Source organism: Cryptomeria japonica, chromosome 3, assembly GCF_030272615.1.
Source record: "Cryptomeria japonica chromosome 3, Sugi_1.0, whole genome shotgun sequence".
Lineage (NCBI taxonomy): Eukaryota > Viridiplantae > Streptophyta > Pinopsida > Cupressales > Cupressaceae > Cryptomeria > Cryptomeria japonica.
In genome coordinates, this window is record NC_081407.1 from 171567745 (window position 1) to 171583561 (window position 15817).

The following is a 15817-nucleotide window of genomic DNA, read 5'->3' on the forward strand; positions in this document are numbered from 1 at the left end:
CTATGTAATTCAACTCAGGTCCCTGTAAGTTCTTGCTAATATAATATATTGCACTTTCCAAGTTGTCAATCTTCTGTCCTAATACTGCCCCTATTGCATAATCAGATGCATCTGTATGAATTTGGAATGGTAAAGACCAATTTGCACCTTTAAGAATCGGTGCTTGGGTCAAGGCATGCTTAAGATTCAAGAAAGATTCATTGCATGCAGAGGTCCATTTAAATTCCATATCCTTGGCAAGCAGTGAATATAAGGGACTTGCAATTTTGCTGAAATCTTTGATAAACCTTCTATAGTACCCAGCATGACCAAGGAAACTTCTTACATCTTTTTGCTTCATAGGAGCATTGATATGCTGAATGACTTCAATTTTTGCTGGGTCCACCTATATTCCTTTTATAGAGATATGATGACCAAGGACTATTCCTTCCTTCATCATGATGAAGTATTTCTCACTATTTAATGACAAACTATAGTCCTCACATCGTTGCAAAACATTTTTCAGGTTCTCCAATGCTTGTTCAAATTCAAAACCATAAGTTGTAAAGTCATCCATATAGATTTCCATGATGTCTTGAAAAATATCAGAGAAGATACTGATCACTGCTCTTTGAAAAGTGGCTGGAGCATTACACAACCCAAAAGGAAGAACATAATATGCATATGTGCTCCAAGGACAAGTAAATGTTGTCTTTTCTTGATCCTTCGGGGCTATCTGAATCTGATTGTAACCACTAAATCCATCAAGAAATAAAAAATATATTTTACTAGCCAAAGAATCCAATACCTGATCCACAAATGGTAATGGAAAATGATATTTTCTTGTTGCTAAGTTCAAGGCTCTATAATCAACACATACCCTCCATTTTCCTCATTTCTTAGGAACTATTACCAAAGGTGATACCCATTGGCTATCAGAGATAGGATAGATAAACCCGACCTTTAATAACTTCTGCAATTCTTCTTTAACTATTTCTTTTAATGCAGGATTGATTCTTCTTTGCGGCTATCTGAGTGGGCAACATTCTTCTTTTATATAGATACAATGGGTGCAAGCTGTTGGATCTATTCCATGCATATCCTTGTAATCCCATGCAAAAGCATTTTTATGACATTTCAGCAAGTCTACAAGGACCCCCTTTTGAGTATCTGAAAGATCTCTATTGATATTCAAACATTTATTCAAATCAACTTTTATCTTGGTAGTAAGATCAATCTGGGACATATCAGAAAAATGAGAAGTACAGACTTCCTGCAGCAACAGAGTATGCAATACATCAATGGTTGCAGGAAAGTCTAAATCTGCAATATTCGATACCAACTCCTGCAATTGTTGTTCCTGTATCAACTCATTTATCATAATTTTATAAAGAATTGAGTCTTCATCATGTAATTGCATAAATGGCCCTCGATTAATCGTCATAAGGTGATTAATAGAGTCAACTCCCTCAGATTCTTCTCCCAAAATAGGCCAAATGGCTTGTTGTTGATCAAACTGGGGTTGTGCAGGAGAATACAAAGCTAATGTTTTTGTAGAGTTCCCATCTGAAATAGTCATATCCCCTGATCTACATCCAATATATGCATCAGCTATGGCAAGCCAAGGTCTTCCCAAAATCATCGGATATCCTCCCAGTGTTGCCTTTGGAGATAGAATCATAAAGTGTGTAGGGTATTCCTAGGAATCCAAAATAACCACCACATCTTCAATCATTCCATCAGGTCTCACTATGGAGCTATCAACAAGCTGTAGAACTGTGGGTGTAGCCTTAGACTATTGATTTCAAGCTGTTTCATTACTTCTCTTGTCATCACATTAATGGTTGCCCCTAAATCAATTAAAACATTTCTTATATGGCTGCCATTAATGACTATACTTACAACAGGACTACCTGCATCAGAATATTTTGGAATTACAACCTTGCCTAACATAATATCTGCCAATTGATCCATAACATGCACTGTTTGCAAATCCTTCTTCTTCCTTCTAGGCTTTTTTAAAGATGCTTCTCTCAGTGCCTTACTATATATAGGAACATCTTTTATTGCTTGCAACTATGGAATTTTAACACACATGTTTCAGTTGATTTATAATATCAAAACCTTGCTGTTGTTATGTGAGAGCTTCCTTTTCTTGCAATCTCTGGGGAAATGGTGGTAATATCTGGTTCTGAGGTATTGTATCTGTAGACACCCAAAATTGTCATGTCTAATTAAATAAATATTTTATTTATTTAATTATCTAAGCCTAATTCTTCTATTAATTAAATAAATCTTTATTTATTTAATTAATTCATTTATCCTCTTCTAGCCTTATTTCTCATTTGAATAAATACATTTATTTATTTAAATTATCCTTTTCCTAAATTAAATAAATATTTATTTATTTAATTGATCTCATTTCTTCTATTAATTAAATAAATCTTTATTTATTTAATTAATTCATTAGCCTTTTTCTACCCATGACACATGTCATTCATCTCTTAATTCCTACACTACCTACCTCTTTCATTATTTTATTATTTCTTCTACCTACCCTCTAATCATAGCTGACCTCCTTTTACACCTCTCAATCTTATCCCTCCATTTCATATTTGTGTCTTCTATATAAGGAGATGCTTCCTTCATTATCAAACTCTAATCAATCATTCTAATCAACCTAGATAATCATTTTATGCACTTGACTACACTACGATCCTACTTGCAACCACATTTCGTTCTTTGTTGAGCTCTTGTGCACATAAAATCTGAGAGAAAATTTATCAAGCAAGATCAATGGAGATAGGAAGAATGGAGATCAAAACCCTATTGGACATGTAATGGTATAATCTTTGTGATTTTATTTGATTTGCATTGTCTTAGGTAATCTTCATATGTTATGGTGGATCTTTGTTGTTGTTAGGCTAGGGTTTTGTGGTTGAATTCATTTAGCCTTTCAATTTTGTTATTATTGTTATCCATTTTCACCATAAACAGTATCTATTGGATTAGAGATTTATTGTTCTTCTTGTACCTCAGTGATAACTAGAGGAGATGAATTAGGCAGAGTTGTCCTAGATCGGAGGTGAATATCACTTAGGGATAGAGAATAGGCTGAGTATTGATTAAGATCAGTTGAATAAGCTTGTTGTTGTTGCTGAGATTTAATATTAGGAGTTGGCATTGGTTGAGTGGGCAATTGTGCTGGTTTAGGTGGGACTACAGTGGCTGCAGGAGGAGGCATTATTGCAGGAGGCTGTGGCTGCTAGATAGGCTGTTGATAACCAGAAGATTGGGCAGTCCATGGCTGACCCCCCCTCCATTGAGGAGTAGGTTGCCAATTCCCTTGAAACTAACTTCCTTGGCCCTAAGGTGGATACCAATTCCCTTGTGGCTGCTTCCACTATGGCATTTGATTAGCAAAATGCTGCTCTTGGCCTTGAGAACCATACCAGTTTTGATAATTACCAAAATTTTGAGCATATGCTGATTGCCATTAGTTATTTGGTACATAAGAATTTCCACTATAACTAGAAAAAGAAAGTGGATCCAGAGGCATACCTTGTCTTTGGAAATTTGGCCTCCTTTGAGCAACATAGAAAACTTGCTCATCATCACCTTGTATTGGCTTGAAGTCAAGAACCTCAGCATTTGCAACCATTTTACATCTGCAATCCTTCTTTCGCTGTCTACAATGAGGGCAAAATGCTACAAGAAATGCATCAGCTTCTTCATGCTTCTTCTTAGCTGAAAGTGTATCCAACTAAGTAGCCATATTATTTATGATGTCCTCCTTAAAGTCCTTCAATAAATGGCTAAGTTCCATTCTAGAAACTCCAGCACCAGATATTGATGAAGATGCTCCTGGCTTGAAATGCCTGTTCTTTTTAGAAGCAGATTTGGAATACTTCTTATAATTTTGTCCTATTTCAGCCCACGTGGACTATGTAATGTCACCTCCTCCCATAAGATTCAAAGAATCATTGCATTCATCACTGATTCCCCTCAAAAATATCAACTTGAGGGAATCTTCATTTAGAGTACTATGTTTGGAATTTTTGACACTAAACAGAAACCTCTCCAGATAATCTTCAAGAATCTCATCTTCTTTCTGTGTAATTTTAAAGATATCATCCCCATGACGATCAGTGCCTCTACAATACTCTTTATATTTTGCAAGAAACAATCATTTCATCTCATCCCATGTATTGATTGTGCTACTACCCAAGCTCATAAACCATCTTAAAGATGATTCCTTCAAGGTGGTAGGAAATATTTTGAGTCTATGGGCATCTGCAGTATAGTCAAAACTCCTACAGAGAACATCAAACTCAAACATAAATGTGTCTGGATCCTCTGCCACCAATCCATAGAATTTAGGGAGGGAAGAGGCTGGAATGTTCTTGAGATTAGTATTATCATGCTGATTAGATATGGGGAGCTCAAACGTTGGGTCCAAAGGTGGTGGTGGTCGATTATTTCCACCAAGAGGTGGTTTTCCTTGCTTTGGACTTGTGGGGGTGGTTACTATATGAAATTATTCTTCTTGAGGTCCAAAGAGGAACTAAAGACTACCTTCTGGAAATTTAGATTCAGGATGGTTCAAATTCTCTGGGGTTTGATAAAGTTCAGCAAAAGGGTTTATATCTGAGGAATTATTTTCTGCATGATTAGGATGACTGGGCAGAAATCTACCTAGAACATCTCTTCTTCGCCTATGCATGTAGATTCATGAATTTTTTTTCGAACAATCAGGTATGCCAAAAAAAATAATTAACTGAAAAGACCATAACCATAACAAGTTCTTAGTTTGACACCATCCCCAACAATGACGCCAAAAATGTTCAACCCTATAATAAGAATAATAACTCTAGTTGAAGTCTCAACTTGAAGTTTGGACATTCATTTGGTAAAGTCACTATTTTCATAGCTAGTATTCATTTTATTGTCAACCAAGGGACGTAATACTTGAAATGGGTCTGCACTATATATGCACTAAGTTCCTATGACAACTATTCTGCATTACTGTAGCAACTAACATTATGTGGAAAAGATAAGCAAGAATTGAAACTATAGAAAGGCTACAGGAAAATTTCTGCATAAATTCATAAAAGCAATACTGGATAAATTCAATGTTGATAAACAAAAATTACTCTGTTTTGGTTTGGCTGCAGGAACAATGAGCGGATCTCTTTCTAGTGGTTGCAGGAACAGTCAATACAAGAACATCTACTGCAGCTAAGGAAAGAAAACTAATATTGACAAATGCACAGGAACACTCACCAAGTGGGCCCCCTTGGATGAGTGACACCAGGCTTCCTAAAAACAACTCTAAAAGCTCAGAATAACATATTTTTATTCATCGTTCTTTGGAAGTCATTACATAATTCAATATGAAAAGAAAACTCAAAAATACTTAGGAACGATCCTCTGCTCTGTTTCTCTTCTCTTTCTCTCTAACCTCCGAGAAGATAAAGAGATTATTATTAAAAAGAAATCATCTACAACAGACAACACAAATCATGCCGAAAAGAAGAGGTAGATAATTGACTGAGAAAGGAGATAGCTGGAGTTATGCTGGAGGAAATACGAATCTAAACAGAACCACAGTCATAACATACTGTGGTAGTATTTACAACTTCAATGTCCACCTAAGTTAGACATTAGTAGTATCGCTTAATTGCTCCACTTATGCCGTTCCTTATGCTTCTTAGCTTTTCTGGAGTTTGATCTTTAGTCATCTTCTTGAGTATCCTTTCCTTCAACTGGCGTGAAAGGTGAACATCCACCGCAACATCATTTATTCCCTGTACTACAAAAGAAATAACATACAAGAACATACATACGCATTTTATTTAATTAGGACATCTATTAATTTCACATATGATATTTCCCTAAACAATCCGCATGGCAACATGAATAAATCACATGGCTGCAGGAATAAATCACATGGCTGTAGGAATAAACTGGCAAAGATAAAATATGATTTAATAGGTTCAGACTAACATATGGAATACATATAGTAAACTTCCAATACATCACTACTACTATGCAAACCAAAAGATGATAAAAACTCAAGAGTTCAGAGGATAGAAATATGACAATGTCTCAACTCATCAATTTCTATCAAATATAATTTTCTAAAAGAGAATGTTGAAGCAAAAGAAGTAAGATTGGTTTCATGTGAATACTAAAGAGCGCAAATTGCAGATATCTTTACAAAGTCTTTTCCTAAGGAAACCTTTGAATATCTCAGAGAGTAGCTTGGGGTAATACCCTCACCGACAAAGACTTAGATGATTGAAGATTGGCATCAAACTGACAAAAACTAACAGAGAAATTTTTTCCGGCTTTGATGGAGGAGAGCTACTTCTCAGGGGGAGTAGTTGGTTGTATGTTCTGGTATTTCTTCTTAACTGCTTTGGAATTTGATGTCAAAGGGGGAGAGATATCTATGGAAAAACATTATTCAATGGGGGAGAGATATATACCCTTTGTATTTTGGTTTTGATTTTTGGTATTGATCTATTCTGGAGATTGTTGGTTTTTGGCATTCTGTTTTGGCACTTAGATGTTTTTCCATCTAGTGTTGTCATCAATGCCAAAGGGGGATATTGTTGGTATTATGGATGTGTTGCATTGGTTTTTTCATTGATGTCAACACTTATCCTTCTGGAGATCTATATTGTTGATTTGGCACTATGGTTATATTGGTTTACTATTGAACCGACACATTGTGTTCACTGACAAGGTCAGTGACTTATGCACAGTCACCGGTATATGCTCACCAACAAATTATATGGTTCATCGGTACTGATGATGACTTGTTATCATCTGGAGATCACTTGATTATGTCGAAGACATGGTTTGGATACTTGGTTTTGGTGTCTTGGTTATTGGTAGAATTGGGTTGACATATTTGCTGTTATCGACAGATTAGTCTAGGTTATGGACCGATATACGTTATCTATTCCAGATCAGTACAACACGTTATGGAGATGATTTATTGATTGGAGATTGTTGTAAATGTATTGAGTCGACATGTTGTATTGCATCAAGACTTATTTGTAATTGATTTAATTGTAATATTCTTGGTGAGCCGACCTACACATTTGGTCTTAGGTTTTGTATAAATGTAAGATCTCATTTGTGAGATGAAGTGTGGATTTGTGGTGTGGTCATGGTATGTGTCAATATTGAAGATATGAGCAGATCATAGAGTGAATCAAGTAGACATCATTTGAAGGTTAAAGGAAGGTTTGAAGGTGTTTATCATAGCTTAAATCGGTACTGAATCCAACATTGCAAATGCACTTTGAAGCAGTACAATATTCTAGGATTTAACCATCCTACTGTAGTAATTGAGACTCCCATTTGAGCAGTGTGCTATAGGCGGTTGGCCTTTCTGCATGTGCAAACCCCATTTGTATACACATACTATCTGCAGTAGTATCCTCTGATTGTGGGTAAGGTTTCCCACCGTGGTTTTTCCCCTTACAGGGTTTTGACGTAAAAAATATCTATGTTATGTGTTGTGGATGTTGTTTCTCTTTCAGTTTCATGCATTAAGTTTCACCCGTATTGATATTAACTGCTAATCTGTTAACCAACATTAAGTTTGGTTTACCGGTATTAAGTATTAAGTTATATTAAGTTATAATTGGGTTGAAATTCATTGAGATCAACCCCCCCCCCCCGCCCCCCCTCAGTTGTCCTTCTGGTTCCTAACAAAATATTGCCCTCTTCCATAGACTTAAAGGCCTTGTCCTCTATACTTACTAACCCTTTAGCACTACTAAAACTAAACATATAATCTTTCCCACAGAAAATTGATGGCAACAAATGGGTTGAGTTTTTAGAAACCTTCATACAAGGTTTAAGGAAACAAAGACTATCATTACTCTACAGTTAAAGCACTTTTCACTATCTCCTACCCTTCGTTACTATCATTGCTTTGAGAACAAGATTTCACATGAGAAAAATGCTCTTCTTATAACATAAATAATAGAGTAATGATTATAAGGAGCAATATACCTGAGTTATGAAGAAAATAATTTTCACGTAGCCTACCATGGCATGGGTAAGAAAAAATGATTGTTGAAGAACTTCAAAGCATTATGGGAGAGAATCCAATACATGCATGGGGTCCAGAACATGTTATAGTTTGTGTGCGGTCTAGGGCCCATGGTCGAGCACCTAACCTACTAGTACATGTCATAAACATCCCCATAATAGACACATATACAATTCAATTAACCATCGACTAAAAATGCAACACATTATACTAACAAAGTGTTTCAATTATATATTTAAATATAAAACATAGGGTTCAAATGTAATCGGTCAAACAAGTTGGACTGCTAATAACATGACCTCAACTGCCCACATGCACAATCCAATGTGCCAAAAAGTGGGCCGATTTTGCAAAAGAAATTGTTTTTAAAAAAGCATAAACATGGAAAATATTAAACGTTTATAGACCTCGACACCAAATAACTGAATATATATAACATCATCATATTGCCACCTGCACACACATGGACCCAAAAGTGGCCCATCAAACAACACCTAAACAAATGTTTAGGTCCATGTGTGTGCCATTAAACGTGACAACATTAACACAATTTGCTAACCCTTCAGCCCATCTGTCCATCTTGAACAATCACATTATGGTCACTTCATCATGTGCATACTAGTCATGTCATGAGCACTCCCACCTGCATCTATGACAAGAAACGTTTAAGGCCACCAATTTCCATACAAAATCAATCAATTCAGGCTTAAATGAATTACCTCTGCTAATTTAATGGAGATTCAAATTTCAAATTCAAAATAGTACAAATATTAAAGATGACACAACAAAAAATACATGTTTGTATAAAAAGATAAGGTCTCATCTCATTTCTCTCATGAAGAAAGACATAGCAATCATTGCATCACGAAAAAGACACAACAACCATCGAAGAGGAGCAAATAGACACACTAAGCAGAGGAGCTTGACCAAGAATACACAACACATCGAAGAGGACCAACAAGACAAAGGAGTAAGCAGACACAATTTGTTTTCTAGGTATTAATCTTGTTACTTACCTACATGTTCATAGTCCTTCTTTACTGAAGATATAATAAATCTTTTTGTCCATTCAGTTTCACAGTTGTTCAAATAAAGATTACTTTGTTCAAATAAACTGTTACATTTATGTTTAAAAAACATATGTAATGTCCCCATTTTTAGCTTGACATTAGATGATGCATCATTAGCCTATATTGCCTTTGTTCTAAGGGCTAACCAAGACTTTACAAGGATTAGTGAGGGATTTGGCCTAGGTGTTTTCAGTTTCAGGTCAATTGGAGGTGTTCTGACAAGGTTTCCAGATACTTACTATTTATAGTAAGTCAGTTGTGGCTCAGTGGCAAGAAATATTTGATGTATTTTAATGTTAGTCCTTTATTGCATTTAATTATTCATCTGGATTGCTAATTTAATGAGCCATCAATTATTTGGGCAATAAATTAAAAGTTTCTAAAGTTAAATTTAAATATTTTTCTTTAATGAATTATTAATGCTAGGACTAATGTTTTAAGGGAAAAAATTAAAAGTTCTCTTTAATGAGGAGTCATAAGAGGGATAATATTATTTTATTATAACATTTTTACTCCCACATTTATGGTGCATTGGGATTTGTGCCCAAAAAGAGTTATAAATAAGAGATTTATTACTAAAGAGGATATCTTGGATATTGTGTTTATTCGGAATTGTATTTTTGGAATAGTTTTGGAAATATTTTGGCTCTTGAGGACGAAATCCCTCTTGGGTAACATTTCCTACACCTGAATAATATCAGGCCTTGGAAATCTTCAAAGAAATTGTTGAGTTTGTACATCATGGCATTGAATATACTCTTCAAGTTGAAGCTTGGCCAAGGGAAATCACAGAGTTTATTTAACTAGTAAGAGTTTATCTTGTTTAATGGAAGTAAATAACAACAGGAACTTTATAGTTGGCTAAGTTGAATACTAGGGAAAACCTAAGCAACAATATTTGGAAGCTGAGTTTAAGGGTGTTGGGGAACAATATACTAGTAAAGGCAAAAATGTGGGGACTACACATTGATGCAGCTAGTCACAAAAAACTTCACCACACTCACTAGTAGTCACAGCCTGTGGTTGGATTGGTAATGCGTAGTTTCAAGAATGGATGACATGGCTTAGACAGAGGGAATAGCTAGTAACCCAATGTAAAAATAAGCAATAGATATAGGCAAGAGTTTCCAGGCGAAGTGCAAAGTTGGTTGACTATTTGTGGAGCTGGAACATTTTGGTGAGGAGCATCGTTGGATAGTGATTTTAGTAAACATGCAACACGCAAGGCATTGAGGAAGAAGGATGGTTGGCCACTTGGTCTAGCATAGTAATGTGGTGATTGAAGGAGGGTTGGTGGCCTTGGTTTTCATACAAGACTATATCGGTTTCGTGGAGATACAACCATTGCGACAAGTAGTTACCAGCTGGTGCATTGTAAATTGATATGCATTGTGGCTAGAAAATGTGGTGTTTGGTAGGTCATTTTGTGAAGTCTTTAGAAGTTAGGAATGGAGGTCGCCTAGCAAGCACTACGAGCCATTCACATCACAACTGGGATGTGAATTGTGGGGTGATGTTGCTCTACTCATTAGAGTTCAACCTGTGATTGAAGTTTGGCTATGTAGGCAAGTTATACCTATGTGCTTAGATTGTATAATACGTTTTGGGATACAAATGTGAACTGGGTGTTTAGAGTGGGATATGTGCATCAATCACATTGGACACAAATGTAAGAATAGTGAAGGCAAGCTGGCTAGAAGGGAATTCACGATGCTGGGGGTCATTGGGGGTGCTTCCATCAATAACATCAGGTTTTTCCAAGTTTATATGCTGCTATTTATGCTTGAGTCTTGTTAATATTATTAGAGTTGTGTATTTGATTAAAATGGAAATGAACCATTGTTGAACTGAAATATTTCTGGGTGATTTGAATCTTGGTTTGGTTATATCTACCTTCATTATTAAATTGTATGAGTCCATTTTATATGACAATATTGGAATTACGAGTATGCTTGTGATTTGTTATGACACAAAACTCACCAGTGATCAACAAACAATAATCCATTACATTAAAACAAGAAAAAAATAGATCACATGATGTATGCATGGCAACTATTTAACAAAATTCCTCATAGACTAATTTGAAGAAATTGTAGCTAAAGGGTCAGCCTATTACAGTGGTATTAGAGCTAAAGATTCTACCAGCTTGTAAAGTAGAATTGGTTTGTTTTCCACTATTCATTGTTGATTGGACATTTAGTTTGGAGAAAATAAATTGAAGACAATGGAAGATCTAGAAAAATGATTTTTTCTCAAAAGAATTCAATGACACATTTAGTGGCGAACAACTAAGGGAATTGTAGAAATAAAAGGAAATAGGAAATGGGCTCTATGTGATTAGATTACAATTGGAGTCCATTAAATTCCTTGATGGTGTCCTCTCTAAGTTGGAAGAATTAGATTCATATTTGTTTAAAGTAGACCAATAAGATTGGAGGCTCTTGAATTGGGCTTTGCAGCTCTCAATGCTCGCCTTGGTCCAACATGAGTTTATGGAAAACATCCTTATGAGGAGTTCAGACTTGCAATGGCTACTTGTTTTAGTGAGATTATAAGAATAAAAACTCTTTTAGCACCTTATAATTATAACATATTGAAGAGGGTTCTATAGCTGATTGTGCAAAGCCTACATGTGCTATGTGATGTCAAAACCCCTACTTTTGGTAAGAGGGCTAAGATTTTAGAAAACATGGCAAGTAGTATAACATTCATCATTATGTTGGATCTCAAATGTGAAAAGATGATTCTGCAAATGTTCAATTTCTTGATTGCTGAAATAAGGAAACACCATCTAGACAAGGTGAAGTCAGATATGTTTGACATCTTAATAATCTTGGATGAAAATGATGATGTTTGTGTGCATTTGCAATCTGATTTGCTAGACATTTGGAGAAGAGAGTTGCATGTTTCAACTATTGTCTATGATCTCTAAAGAAGTTTGGTTGAGATGAAGATTGATAATTTTAGGGAACAATTTACTACTAAAGAGTTGATCACTTTGGGCTTACAGGTTTCACCTTCTCTTCAGAGGAGAATCGATCCAGATGTTGAGAAGGGAGTCACAAATTTGAGTACATCCACTTCTATGCATGATGAAGGTAAAATGGATAATGACTTCCATTTAGTTAAGGAGGCTATTAGGGAGGTTGAGTCAATCACTACAGGTGAGGGGTATGCAAAATTGTTCATTGGTGATGTGCAAATTTTCATTGATAAAACAGTGGAAGAAATAAACTTCCTTAAGGAGTGTACTTGTGATCACACTACTACTCCGGTAGAACTGCATGATGAGAGCATACCATCTTCTAGTGATTTGGGAATTGAGGAAATTTCTTCAGGTGAAATTAGTGCTGATCTAATTTTAGAGCAGAATGTGTGCATACAGGACTTTGTGGAAGAGGAATTTCAGTCATAGTTAGATGCTTCTCACAGTCCACACAGTTTTTGGAATCAACTAAAGGTGAATGAGGATGAGATTGTGCAAACCTTATCCCATCATGATGAGATGCACAAACTAGTTGAAAATTACCTTTGGATGATTCAGTTAGAGAGAAGACTGATGTAGGAGCACCGGTCTAGTTCTTACCGATTGAGCCGTTTTCAGTGGAATTGCTTGAGAGCATGGCATTTCTTGTGGTTTGAGTGTTTAGAGTTGTGGTTTTGGTTTTATTCCCTTGTGTTCATGATCTTTGTCATGTCCGAGTTTCATGGCATTTGGCTTTGTTTTTGGTGATATGTGCATCCTGATTTTGGCCCAATTGATATGTTCTTATTGGTTAGTCTGGCAATGTGTTGAGCAAAGTTAGATTGGGTTGCGGTTGATCTCCGTGACTTGTGGATTGTTGATTTATGTTTCTTGTGTCATGTCCAATTTTCTCAAAAGATTGCGCATTATCTTATGTATTTTGGAGTTGTTCTTAGTGATTTGAGCTGACATGTTACCGTTACACGTTTCATGAGTCAGTTGGTCTTTGGGCTGACTTGATTAAGTTATTATTACTTGCAAATGATATAAATGGAGGTTTGCGAGTCATTTGAGAGGACAAAAGTTGGAAGATTGAAGACAAAGTTTAGAGATCAAGCGAAGATGTAGATCTGACGAGAATTTGATTCGGTGGACTGAGGCCAGAAGGCTGAGGTTCGGATTAGGGTAGAATTGACAGATTGTTTCTGGAGACCGATCTGATATGTGGATGATCTAGGGATCTTGTGATTGTGTTGTAAGCGTTATTTGTATCCTAGACTGCGATCCAGCATGTGGCATGTGTAACTCTTCAGATTGTAATAAGATTTATTCAAATTATTTACCGGTTACGTGTTCTGTTATGTTACCAGTTGTTCTTTCTACTGTTTCTGGCACCTTGTTACCAGTTACCAGTATGTTTTGCATGATTTATGTGTTAAGCTACAAGGTTGGGTTGTCCTTCATTGGATCTTCCTACCTTGATTGCGTCAAATGGTATCAGAGTTGGTTTGTGAACCTGTTGTTGGATAGAATGTTTATTGTGCACCGGTTGGTTGGAGAGAAAGTTAAGGCAACTTTTGGAGTTGTTCAGATCACCGAACGTGAGCCAGAGCAAGGTTTGCAGGTAGACCGTCGATCCTAGAGCTTGAGGTTGAGGAAGTTAGTGGGTGGAGACTTGAACATATCGCCAATTGAGGCAAGCTGCAGTTTGGACTGGTAGATCACTGTGGAGAGGCAACCAGAAGCTATGGTTAGCTCACTAAATTCTTGAGGCAATTGTAAGTACCTACTAACTGATCACTGAACTATAGAAAGTGATGGGACTCACTTTTTAATTAACCCTGAGAGTCTGATGCAGGAGCACTGGTCTAGTTCTTATAGGTTGGGCAATTTTTTAGTGGAATTGCTTGAGAGTGTGACATTTCTTCATGTTTGAGTGTTTAGCATTATGGTTTTGGGTTTATTCCCTTGTGCTCATGGTCTTTATCATGTTCAAGTTTCATAGCATTTGGCTTTGTTTTCGGTGAGATGTGGATTCCTTGTCTCGATTGATATGTTCTTACCGGTTAGCTTGGCTGTATGTTGAGAGAAGATGATTTTGGGTTGTAGTTGATCTCTGTGACTTGCAGATCGTTAGAGGTGCTGCTTTGGGTCTTGGTTGGTATTCTTGGAAGTCCATTCATCATTTTATGATTTGGAGATTGTCAGTGATTTGAGTTGACATGTTCCCGTTGCACATTTCATGAATCGGTTGGTCTTTAGGCTGACTTGATTGAGTTGTGATAATTTGCAGATGGTATAAATGGAAGCTTGTGAATCATTTGAAGGCAAAGAAGTTAGAAGATATAAGGCTTTGTTTTGAGATCGAGTGAAGATGTAGAATCGACGAGATTCTAATCCGATAGGACTGAGGCCGAAAGGCTAAGGTCCGAATTTTTGGCCTCAGTTCGGATTAGGGTAGAATTGATAGACTGTTACCGAAGGCTGACTTGATGTGTAGATGATCTGCAGATCTTGTAATTGCATTGTAAGCATTGTTTGTATCCTGGACCGTGATCGAGCATGTGGCATGTATAATTCCTAAAATTGTAATAAGATTCATTCACATTGTTTACCGGTTATGTGTTATGTGTTGTTATCGTTTGTTCTTCCTACTATTTCTGGCACCTTGTTACCAGTTACCAGTATATTTTGCATGATTTATGTGTTTAGCTGCAAGACTGGGTTTTCCTTCATTGGATCTCCTTGCCTTGACTATGTTAAATGGTATCAGAGCTAGTTTGTGAACCTGCTGTTGGAGGAGGACTTGGTTATGCACTGATTGGTTGGAGAGAAGATTGAGGCAACTTGTGGACTTGTTCAGATCACCGAATGTGAGGCAAAGCAAGGTTTGCAAGTAGACTGCCGATCCTAGAGCTTGATCTTGAGGCAGTTAGTGGGTGGAGACTTGAATAGATCATCGATTGAGGCAGGCTGTAGTTTGGATCGGTAGATCGCCATGGAGAGGCAATTGGAAGCTGTGGTTAGATCACTGAATCCCTGAGGTAGTTTTAAGTACCTACTGACTGATCTTCGAACTAAAGCAAGTGATGGGACTCACTTTTCAATTAACCCCGAGAGTCTGATGCAGGAGCACCGGTCTAGTTCTTACAGATTGGGCAGTTTTTAGTGGAATTGCTTGAGAGTGTGGCATTTCTTCATGTTTGAGTGTTTAACATTATGGTTTTGGGTTTATTCCCTTGTGTTCATGGTCTTTATCATGTTCAAGTTTCATAGAATTTGGCTTTGTGTCCGGTGAGATGTGGATTCCTTGTCGCGGTTGATATGTTCTTACCAGTTATCTTGGCTGTATGTTGAGCGAAGATGATTTTGGGTTGCGGTTGATCTCCATGACTTGTAGATTGTTAGAGGTGTTTCTTTGGGTCTTGGCCGGTATTCTCGAAAGTCCATGCATTGTTTTATGATTTGGAGATTATTCTTAGTGATTTGAGCCGACATGTTCCCATTGCACATTTCATGAATCGGTTGGTCTTTGGGCCGACTTGATTGAGTTGTGATTATTTGCAGATGGTATAAATGGAATCTTGTGAATCATTTGAAGATAGAGAAGTTAGAAGATATAAGACTTTGTTTTGAGATCGAGCGAAGATGTAGAACCAGTGAGATTTTGATTCAGTAGGACTGAGGCCGAAGGGTAGAATCGACAGACTGTTATCGGAGGCTGACTTG